Here is a 10,047-nt window from a genome sequence, read left to right as displayed (position 1 = left end):
CCCCCTCCCACTCCAGCCAGGGACAGACGCTGTCGTACCTGCACATTTACTTGGTGGGAGTACCGTAGTTCTGTCCCCCGGAAATGGGATGTATGTAGTGCATGCAGCCTACTGAGCTCAGTCCCACACTCCATCCTTACCCGGGAGTGGAATACCACACCTCTGGAGTGAGGTGCAATACCCCTGTAGCAGCCGAGTCCTCAGGGTGCTACATATATTGTAGGGGAGGGTATTTTTGGGGGTAGGGGCATGTGTGGGGGAGGAGTGGGGTATATAGGGACGGCCATTTGGGATTTGGCAGCCATTTCAGGTTGCCATCATCCCTTAAGCAACATCTTTATTATGGAAGCCATTGAAGGGATACTCCAGCAGCTGCGGGACGCTGCCAGCCTGAACGGGGCAGATTGGCTGCAGGCTTCAGTTCAATGCCTGCTTGGGGATACAGGAGCCGGTACCGCTACACCAGCTCCTGAGTCACGACGGCCACGGAGGACTAGGCCTCCGGCGCGCCTTAGCCCTGAAGAAACCCCCAGGGTCCGGCGGCGTATCAGGAGCCCCTCTCGGGACCCTCCAGTCGGGAATAGCCCTCGCACTGCCGCTGCCCGTACTTCCCGCTCTGGGAGAAATACAGCGACACGCCGGGACCTGCGTCAGGAGGAGGAGCCGGCCTCCTCCTCTACAACACGAGGCGGCGAGTCATCAGGACCAGGTACGGCAGGCCACATGCAGCTGCGGGGGCCTGCTCGGCACAGTGCAGCAAGGACGACGCGAGGACCGGGGCCTAACCCGGGGGCCTCTCAGCGCGGGAGCGGTGACGATCGCTCCGCCCATCTTCCGGCAGGCGAGAACGATTTAACAACGGGCGGTCAGGTTCCAGCCGGCTTCGCCCACACTGCTAGCTCCGCCCACAATGCGGTCGCGGCGGCCGTCAATCATAACGCTGCAGGCATGCAGCGGGCAGCTGGCTCTGTAGATGCGAGGTCAAGCAACAACAGTCACGCAGAGGTGACTCAAAGATACGGGCAGCACAGTGCTGGCCCTGCCCCCTTATCTGTTATGACAGCTGGTCACGGCTGTAGCCAGGCTGGCTGCAGCCATTGGTCGCCGTATGCAGCGACAAATGTTGGGTCAGGATCAGAGTCGATGGCGGGGCAGCAAGTCGCTGGCCCCTCAGGTCTCAATCCCACGCCACACCGGGGCCTACAAGGATCGGATGATGGATGTCGACTCCAGGATTCAGGATTAGCGGCTGCTGGGTTCACAGCACCTAGGCAGCCAGGTGAGTCATCGCAAACTTTTCCTTTCAGGCTCCCGTTACCATCCTTAGCATTTAATTGTCAGGATGTCCCTGGGGAGGTTGGCAGGAGCATTAGTTTACTCATGCAGGGTTTAAGGATTTTAGCTGTTTTACTGGGGACGGGGATGAATGTGTCACAAGGCATAGTATCGCCTACTTCTGCATGGCTGGGTAATTTTCAATCGCCTCAGCTGGGACAGAGTGGGTTAGGTAGCTCCAACATGGAGCTTTTGAGGGTCTCCAATACAACGGGCGCAGGGGGAGCTAATTTGTCATCACGCGAAGCTAACACGGGCATTTCAGGACCTACACAAATTGGGGGAGGTGAGGGTGAAAAAGACAAAGATGATAATGTAAGATTAGATGATATGGCAAAAGGGGAAGTTTATGTTTGCTTTGAGGGGCCTCTGGGGGCTCATCTGAAGCCTGAGGTCAGGGAGAAGATATGGAAAGGGGAATATGTAGACATATTCTCTTTACTTCCATTGGAACGCTTCAATCTAGATAGGGCTAGAAAGGATGATTCCAAGAAGGAGGATGAAGAAAAACGAAGGTACCGCCTGATACCACGGACCTTTACGAACTGGTTGCAAATGTAGCACCCTGAGGATTCGGCTGCTACAGGGGTATTGCACCTCAACCCAGAGGTGTGATATTCCACTCCCGGGTAAGGATGGAGTGTGGAACTGAGCTCGGTAGGCTGCATGCACTACATACATCCCATTTCCGAGGAACAGGCCGACGGTACTCCCACTTAGAAATGTGCAGGTACGACCGAGTCTGTTCCTGGCTGGAGTGGGAGGGGGGTGGTACATCCCAAGTAGTGTAGGGGCAGATAGGGGGAGCAGCCTGGGTAAAGATAGGAGCTCATTGGGTGCTGGTCACCTGAGCTCACACATAGAGGGTGTATATAAGGTGGGCACCATCAGAGAACAGGGTCAGTCTTTGCAGGCAGGTCAGTCTGTCAGCCTTTGCAGAGAGAAGTCAGAGGAGGAAGAAGAGCAGAGAAGCCTGAGCCAGAGTGAGAGAGGAGAAGAAAGAAAGACCCAGAGGGGGAAACAGAAAAGGAACTCTGAGAACCCAAAGTCCATCAGCGGGTGAAGAGTTGGCATCAGGGTACCGGAACCCAAGCTGGTGGGGGCAAAAACACACCCCAGCCAGAGACCGGAGGCCGTGGGCAGCGTCTGCCACGGCCACCCACCACATCCACCACGAAGGCATACCACGTGGAGGGTCAGGGAACCCAAGGCCAAGGGTCTCCCAACAGAAGGCCCGAGGGAGCTGGACCTGGGTGGATCAATAGTGGCGACGGCCAGTGAAAGGACAGAAGGAGAGCTCAGGGTCACGCTCCGGACTCGCTTGGGGGTTGGCTGGATCCAGGACCTGGTGGATGCAGCACGGCTCGGGAGGTCACTTGAAGCTGGAGTGACCGGAACATCAGCAGTGAGTAAATACCCTTAACTGCATAACCCGACTCTGTCTTCATTACCATCTATGCTGCACCACCACAACCCCCATCCTCTGCACCTGACCCCCTGAGGCTATACCCCACCCGTTGGGGGTTATATCACCAAAGCTGCACCTACACCATCAGCCTCAGCGGACCCTGCTGCAGCGGCGGCCATAGTGACCGCAATACAACGGGTGGCGTAGTCGACATTAAGAACTCATTAACATCTGTAGGACTGTCACATACAACTGAGTTTGACACCCTGGGCACGGACCGGGTCACAGCCACTCGGAAGACTACAACCCCCATCTGATCCGGCTCCGGATATTCCCCCTAAAGAATATGGCCCAGGGGGCGCGTCAACTTTGGCGTAGTCGGCAGGATTACGTGCCCGCAACACTCGGGTACTGCGTGCCTGAAGAAAAGTGCAAGTTTACCTCAAAAAGAAGTCTCCTGCCGGTTCCGGAGGGTCCCCGCCATCGGACCCCATCACCAGTCGATTCCTGCCGGTTGTCCGCCATTAACCGCGTTTTCCCGCCATCTGCAGAGTTTCCCGCCACTGGGAGACGATTCCCGCCATTTCCAAAGGTTTCCCGCCTTGGAAGAGCGGACGCCATTATGGGCGTGCCAGAGGGTGGCGAGAGGCCACCTCCCATCGTGGGCCAGGACCGAAAATGGCGCCAAAAGTGGAAACCGCCCCCACCAACAGAGACTGTGATGCTAGAGGTGTCTGTCAGCGTGAAAGAACAGCCCCTGGAGCTGACAGTCACCAAGTGGCCCCGGGACCGCCCTCGAGGTGGGAGGAGACGAAAGGAGAGAAAAAAGATGGGTGCCGCCTGGAGCAGTCTAGAGCGAGCGCACCCGGAGGCAAGAAGCCTGGAGAAGAGTATCGGAGGAGCTTACCCGGAGATGGCGAGAAAGCAGAGCAGCACCGGCCCGTTGGCCAGGAGCCTGCTAGAAACCGAGGAGGGAGAGCAGAGCAGCACCGGCCCGCTGGCCAGGAGCCTGCTGGAGACGACTGTAGGAGAGCAGAGCAGCACCGACCCGTTGGTCAGGAGCCTGCTGGAAACAACGACCCCACTAGGCCTAGTGGAGGTCCTAGCACAGCTCCCCCGAGACCGGGAGTGTGCACAGACTGCGCTGGAGGGCCTCGCACGGAGGATGGCCCGGGTGCAACGAGAGACGTTGGCGGAGTGGAGCCGTGAGATGGCCCAGCAGATCGAGACCTGTCAGCGGAGCACGCCACCCGAGACGAGGAGACAGACCGCCTCTGAGGATGGCGCGGGAGGACTGAAGGCCGGAGACGGCGCCGAGAAGGGAGCCGAACGAGTGGAGGCAGGTAAAGGGGACGTCTATACCCCAGACCGGGAAACCGCGTACCTGCCCCAGCTCCCCGTCGCAGAGCCCGAAGTCTATCCTGCCGTGCCCGTCGCTGCAACGTCACCGCCGCATACTAGGCCTCAAACGGGAGCCGCGACCCCTGTGACGTCACACGCCTCGACCCCGAGCGTGACCAAGCAGGAAGTACCACCAGCCTGGTCGCAAGGCCTAGTACCCCCGGGCGCCGCAATACCAACAGCGCCCCCTACCTCCGCGGAGCCCCCGGCCTGGTCGCAGGGCCAAGTAGCCCAGGGCGCCGCCGTCCTTACGGTGCCCTTCACCTTCCAGATACCCCAGGCCTGGCCGCAAGGCCCGGGCAACCCGGGCGCTAACACCACCGCGCCCATAAGACCAAGAGTGCCGCATCTGGGAGAGGACCTGTACGCCCAGCATACGTGCCCGGATGGGCAGCCATTTATATGGCCACCGGAGTTCCACCATCCCCGACTCCGGAGAGAGAGACCCCTGGATGAACCCCTGATCCCGGCTCCAAAGCCCGTAAAGAGGATCTCGCCCCCGCTAGCGGAAGCACAGTTTGAGTGGGACCCCACCGGAGAAGATCTTATGGGGTTCACTCAAGAGACTCGGGCAGCTGCAGCGGAGCGTGCTGAGTGCTGCCGCCAACAGCTCGAGGACTTCGAGAGGGAGCGGAGAGAGAGGCGGGTCCGGGAACAGCTAGCTCAAGTAAAGAGCGCGGAGCAGAAGAGCCGGGCCAGGAGAGACCCCCGTGCAGCGCATAGTCCCCGCACCACCGGGACTGTGATAAAGTTTAACCTGCAGCATGGGTGGGGCTTCATCCGAGACCACCACACCCTAGGCGACGTCTTCGTAACCAGGAGAGACGTTGAGTCCCACCTACCGGAGGGACACAGAGGTCGTGACCTTTACATCGGGGACGAGGTCACCTTCACCCGGCACAGGTGTGCCAAAGGTCCCTACGCCCTCCATGTGCATCGCCTGACGGAGGAAGAGCTGCGGTGTGAGGAGGAGGAACAAGAGGACCCAGACGGGTCTGAAACTAGAGCCAAAGGTAACCAAAAAGCAAGAGCAGGAGGACGCCGTCGCTAAGGACAGCGAAGCAGAAGCTGTATATAGTTGCCCGTCGGGGCACAGTAAACTGAAACCGTAAACTGAAACCGTGAACTGAAACTGAAACTGAAACTGTTGCTGTTGCTAATATAGTCCCCGTTGGGACCAGCATGTGTGAACTGTTCTAATACCTGGCCGAGGACTGAGAGCGGCCATATCCCTTGTAAATAGTTGCGCGTCCTAAAGCGCCCCCTACCGGTTTTATAGGAAAACCAGTTTTCTAGAGAGACTGTCGCACTTTACCCGGTCACACGTTGCACAGTGACCGGAGGAGGAGCCAGAGGCGACGAGAATGTTTTATATTGATATATATATATATAATGTTTTATATGTTTTATATGTTTATGCAAAAAATTGTATGTTTTGGTGTTATGTCTTACAGCCCGAGGACGTGCTGTGATTTACCAGGGGGGAATGTAGCACCCTGAGGATTCGGCTGCTACAGGGGTATTGCACCTCAACCCAGAGGTGTGATATTCCACTCCCGGGTAAGGATGGAGTGTGGAACTGAGCTCGGTAGGCTGCATGCACTACATACATCCCATTTCCGAGGAACAGGCCGACGGTACTCCCACTTAGAAATGTGCAGGTACGACCGAGTCTGTTCCTGGCTGGAGTGGGAGGGGGGTGGTACATCCCAAGTAGTGTAGGGGCAGATAGGGGGAGCAGCCTGGGTAAAGATAGGAGATCATTGGGTGCTGGTCACCTGAGCTCACACATAGAGGGTGTATATAAGGTGGGCACCATCAGAGAACAGGGTCAGTCTTTGCAGGCAGGTCAGTCTGTCAGCCTTTGCAGAGAGAAGTCAGAGGAGGAAGAAGAGCAGAGAAGCCTGAGCCAGAGTGAGAGAGGAGAAGAAAGAAAGACCCAGAGGGGGAAACAGAAAAGGAACTCTGAGAACCCAAAGTCCATCAGCGGGTGAAGAGTTGGCATCAGGGTACCGGAACCCAAGCTGGTGGGGGCAAAAACACACCCCAGCCAGAGACCGGAGGCCGTGGGCAGCGTCTGCCACGGCCACCCACCACATCCACCACGAAGGCATACCACGTGGAGGGTCAGGGAACCCAAGGCCAAGGGTCTCCCAACAGAAGGCCCGAGGGAGCTGGACCTGGGTGGATCAATAGTGGGGACGGCCAGTGAAAGGACAGAAGGAGAGCTCAGGGTCACGCTCCGGACTCGCTTGGGGGTTGGCTGGATCCAGGACCTGGTGGATGCAGCACGGCTCGGGAGGTCACTTGAAGCTGGAGTGACCGGAACATCAGCAGTGAGTAAATACCCTTAACTGCATAACCCGACTCTGTCTTCATTACCATCTATGCTGCACCACCACAACCCCCATCCTCTGCACCTGACCCCCTGAGGCTATACCCCACCCGTTGGGGGTTATATCACCAAAGCTGCACCTACACCATCAGCCTCAGCGGACCCTGCTGCAGCGGCGGCCATAGTGACCGCAATACAACGGGTGGCGTAGTCGACATTAAGAACTCATTAACATCTGTAGGACTGCCACATACAACTGAGTTTGACACCCTGGGCACGGACCGGGTCACAGCCACTCGGAAGACTACAACCCCCATCTGATCCGGCTCCGGATATTCCCCCTAAAGAATATGGCCCAGGGGGCGCGTCACAGGCGTTTGCGATATTAGTCAATGTGATAGGTGAGAAAGCTCCTGAAAATTGTTCGGGGCTTTTCTGTTACTTAGATGCAATCAGGGAAGCTTGTAGGGTGTATGGGGGACAGGGCTGGTTACGCTATGACGAACAATTTCGTCAGAGGAAAGCGGTGCGTCCTAGTATCCGTTGGGACCATAAGGATATTGCCCTATGGCTGAAGGTAACAGCACCTAGCAGGAGTGGTCATACTAATCAGCCCTTTCTCGGGAGCGGTGGCGGTCTCGGACAGGCGGGACACTCGTCAGCTGTTCAAAGAGGATTATGTTTCCTTTTCAATGAAGGATCCTGTAAGTTCGGAAATAAGTGTAAATTTAAACACGACTGCTCCTCATGCGGTGGCAGCCATAGCGCATCCAGATGTTTCAGAGGGGGTAAATTCAGAAGCAGTGAAGGCAATGGAAAAAGGGGTGACGCCGGTGCGTCTGGCAGAGATGCAGCTATTTCTAAGTAGATATCCAGACAGGGCAGCGGCCTCGCTATTAGAAGAGGGTTTTGATGTTGGTTTTAGGATACTGTTCATTGATAGCAAGAATCAATTTCATGCAAAAAATTTAAAATCCGCGTTACAGTTTCCGGAGGTGGTTGCGGACAAATTAGGAAAGGAAGTGTCTTTAGGGAGAATGGCTGGGCCTTTTGCCTACAGGCCCTTAAAAAACTTACGTGTGTCTCCATTAGGCATTGTCCCAAAAAAGGACTTGGGTAAATATAGGCTAATTCATCATCTCTCCTTTCCAAAGGGCACGTCGGTGAATGATGGTATTGACCCTGATTTGTGTTCAGTGAGTTATACTCACTTTGACATGGCAGTTGGTTGGTTTCGGTTTTTTGGAAAGGGGGCATTATTGGCAAAAACTGACATAGAGGCGGCTTTTAGGCTGTTACCAGTACACCCGGAGAGCATGCATTTATTGGGTTGCTATTGGAATGGTAGCTTTTTTGTAGACCCGTGTCTCCCGATGGGTTGCTCGCTGTCCTGTGCGTACTTTGAAACATTCAGTACATTCCTTGAATGGGTCGTTAAGGATGTTTCCTGTTTGAATTCCTGCATTCATTATCTGGATGATTTCTTATATGTGGGTCCTGCTAATTCTCCCGATTGTTCGGTGTTGTTGCACACTATGGAGAGTGTGGCTAAGAAGTTTGGAGTGCCATTGGCTGTCGAGAAGATTGTAGGTCCGGTGACGTCTTTGAGTTTTCTCAGTATTTTAATCGACACAGTTAAAATGGAGTTTAGGCTTCCCGCTGAAAAGGTTGTTGATCTGTTGGAACTGGTATACAGAGTTAAAAAAACTGCATAAAATTACTTTGCGTGAATTACAGTCTCTTCTCGGAAAATTGAATTTCGCGTGTCGTATTATGCCAATGGGCAGGGCATTCTGTCGGCGTTTATCATTAGCAACGGCTGGAGCTAAATCACCTCATCACTTCATTAGGTTGCGCAAGGCGTTACGGGATGATTTGGGAATTTGGGCCCAATTTTTGGAGCCTTATAACGGCAAGTCGGTCTGGATTGCCCCAGTCGTGAATGCCAGTGAATTGGGATTGTGCATAGATGTGTCAAAGAAACAAGGTTTTGCTATCCTTTTTCGTGGTAGTTGGTTTGAGGAAAAATGGCCAGCGTCATGGCGTGATCGGAATTTGTTGGATAATCATACATTGATCAATCTTTTCCCCATCGTGGTCTCTCTGGCGCTATGGGGTGAGTACTTTCAGAATAAAAAGATTTGTTTTTCTTGCAAGAACCAAGGGGTAGTGTTAGCTATCAATTCTCTGTCGGCTGCATCGCCACTGGTAGTGAAAGTGTTGCAACGGCTGGTGCTGATTAGCTTATCTTGGAACATGTGGATAGTGGCGGAGTTCAGGTTGGATCCTTTAATCTCAACCGTTAATGCTGTTTCTCATTCGCAGTGGGATCAGTTCCGGTTGCCGGCTCCTCAGGCATCGTCCACAGGTTTGGTATGCCCTCCAGAACTATGGAATCTTCCCTTCGAGCTGTAAAGAAATTGATCGGTCAATCATTATCTACAAGGACCTGGTCATCATATGAGGTTGCTTGGCAGCTGTGGGAGGAATGGAAAACTACTATGCGAGATCCTTTAGAGAGTGATAGCCTTTTATTGTTATTGGTTGGTCATTGCTGGGAGGAAGGTTGGTCGGTGCCAAAAATTAATAATTTTATGGCTGGCTTGGCTTTTTGTTTTAAAATAAGGGGTCTTCTGGACGTAACAAAAGCAACTTTGGTCCGCCAGGCATTGAAAGGTTGGCAAAAAGGCTGGAAGGTGAGAGACTGCAGGCGGCCCATATCATATGGATTATTGTTAACACTAGGACAACTTCTTGGGTCAGTTTGTAAGTCTCCATGGGAAGTCAAACTATTTCGGCTAGCTTTTTCTTTGGCCTTTTTTGGGGCGTTACGTTTAGTGGAGTTGGTTAGCCCATCAAGATTTGTCAGTGGGGGTCTTTTGAAGGATGACGTGGACTTATATTCGGATAGGGTAGAGGTTTTCATTCGTTTTCAAAGACCGATCAATTCAGGAAAGGGTGTAAAGTGGTATTGTTCGCAGTCGCTGGGTCTCACATATGTCCTGTTCGTTGTTTGAGTGAATTTGGGCCAGGTGTAGTGGGGTTCAAATCACCATTATTGGTTCATGAGGACGATTCCTTTATGTCTCGCTTTCAGTTGATAGCCGTGCTGCAGAAGTGTCTGAAAGCTGGGGGCATTTCGCCAAAAGATTTTAGCGGTCACTCTTTCAGGATTGGTGCAGCCACTGAGGCAGCCAGGAGGGGGTTGGGTGACGAGTTGGTTAAGAAAATTGGGCGTTGGGAATCCATACGGTTTAGGTCTTACATACGCCCGGCTTGGGTATAATGAAGAGCATGTTTTAAGTTCTGGTTTGATGTTACTGTCTCTCAGAGTCATATTTTGTTTAACTTTACAGATGTGGGTCCCCGACTCGTATGGATCATGGGCCATTCTTTTGTTTCCTGGGCTGCACTGCGGTCAGTCAGTTGGGATTTTCGGTGGATGAAGCTATTCTTCGGTGGATTGGAAAGCAGGGAATGGTTTGGCGTCAACTCCTGGCGGAATTCCATCACTTTGTAAGGCTTGATCGGGTCCCTGATTTGCTGGTGTTACATTTAGGTGGTAATG

At 53.9% G+C, this 10,047-nt stretch overlaps 1 pseudogene; it reads left to right on the top strand.

The window, feature by feature from the left end:
• The first annotated feature begins 1,143 nt into the window (after window positions 1–1,143).
• On the top strand, window positions 1,144–9,765 carry LOC141264630 (uncharacterized; annotated as a pseudogene).
• Window positions 9,766–10,047: the final 282 nt, after the last annotated feature.

The sequence above is a fragment of the Phyllobates terribilis genome, unplaced genomic scaffold (assembly GCF_046119375.1).
Source record: "Phyllobates terribilis strain yellow unplaced genomic scaffold, ASM4611937v1 Scaffold_4__5_contigs__length_816908805, whole genome shotgun sequence".
In the NCBI taxonomy this organism is placed as follows: Eukaryota; Metazoa; Chordata; class Amphibia; order Anura; family Dendrobatidae; genus Phyllobates; species Phyllobates terribilis.
This window is presented reverse-complemented; position numbering and strand designations above follow the sequence as displayed.